The sequence below is a fragment of the Cylas formicarius genome, unplaced genomic scaffold (assembly GCF_029955315.1).
Source record: "Cylas formicarius isolate icCylForm1 unplaced genomic scaffold, icCylForm1.1 PGA_scaffold_3__17_contigs__length_32017465, whole genome shotgun sequence".
NCBI classification, from domain to species: domain Eukaryota; kingdom Metazoa; phylum Arthropoda; class Insecta; order Coleoptera; family Brentidae; genus Cylas; species Cylas formicarius.
This window is the reverse complement of record NW_026844326.1, coordinates 11,694,566-11,696,311: the sequence shown is the minus strand read 5'-3', so window position 1 is coordinate 11,696,311 and position 1,746 is coordinate 11,694,566.

Below are 1,746 nucleotides of genomic sequence, written 5' to 3'. Positions count from 1 at the left end.
TGTCTATTATTATCTTATTCGGCTTTAATTGTGCACAGGAATAGCGAAAAACGGCCATAGTGTGTCATTCCGCAGGTAAGTAATTAAAAAACAAGTGATATATTAGACAATTTGCCTGCTTGTCAATATTTATTACATTGAATCTAAAGGCTAATTCGAATTCCAAGACTTTAAAATTTATCTTATTAGAACAATTTACCTACTCTTTGTCGACTGCCAATATTACAAAAAAATTTATAGTATAGTCTGACTCAATCTCCATCGACTTTCGATGGATCTTCCCCAATAAAACTTCAACGATGTTATTCCCTATTGTTCTTGGGTAAAGCCTTTAACAAAAAATTTATTCTTACTTGAGTGACAAGGCAGGGGTGGGCCAGGCATATTTCTTTTATTCTGATATATTTCTTGAGTACTGACCATTTGTGACAGTGTTGAATAATCGTTTTTACTGTGCGTTTTGCAACAGTTATTTTATGAGAATATAACAATGTCGCGTCGAAATCATTTGTCGAATGATGCAAACCAGGTTGTACAAAATGTGTATGAAACTTTAATCAGTAGAGAACTTCTACTTACAAAAATGCCAAAATCGTCGCTAAGGGATATTATTAATAGTGGAGAATTGAAGAAAACGAATAAACGTAGTGATTTTCAAACTCACCGTATAGACAATAGTGATCAGAACCGAATGAGAAGGAAAATATATTGTCTTTGAAAGCGAAGTTGTTCCTACCTTGGATCAACTGAAAACGACGGTAGAAGAATGTGAAATCCGCAAAATAGACAAAAGGCAAGTAGTAATGGAATCCCACAGATTACGCACTTGAAGATTTAATTATCTTCAAGAAATTAACAGATGTAGATCAGACAACAGATCCATAATTTACTTTAATGAAACATGGTTCGATACACACGACACTGTATCCAAATGATGAGTTAATTCCACTCAAAACTGTCAGACGAAAGCACCTTCAAATAAAGCAAAACGCATCACAGGACGGGTCAGAAGAAGGATTTGTCCAAAATGCTTGCTGTTGTCTGCAAAGAATATTAAGAATTCTAGCTTGGATTATCAAGAGGATACAAGTGCTGCACTTTTTGAAAATCTATTTTAAAACAATATTTAAAAAAATATTCCCAACTAACAGTGTTATTGTCATGGACAACGAAAGCTACCACAGCCGTCTGCTAGGCGAAGCGTCAGCCTCATCAAGTTCAAAAACTGAAATCCAGGAATATTAAAAAAAAAATTGTTTTGTACAAAAAGGTACAAAAAAGCGCAACGGGCTGAGCATAGTGTTTTGATCTTTCTGTATATGTTTAACCCCAGGGAGCAGTTGTAGAAACAAGTAAATTGAAAGGTCAGAGCCGAAAATGTTACTCCGACAAGTCGCAGTGTTATAAATTTGATAAAAAGTGTAATTAATAACATACCAATAGAGCTGAAGAAACTCGGTACAGCACATTATAAAAATTGAAAAGTAACATAAATGCTATTATAATTAATCTCAATCACGACTCTGAATTTAATTTCATTGTTTTTTCTTATTAGAGTAATATAAATAATATATATAATATAATAATATAAATAATAAAAGTAATATTATTACCAAAATCTTTGAAAGTCCACCCTTAATGTTCTGTCCTTTAATACCTACCGGATCCGAGTTCCATTACCGTCGGCAGGTAACTTCCATAATTGCGGGCAAAAGCCTCTACGATGAAGATTGACACAAACTATAT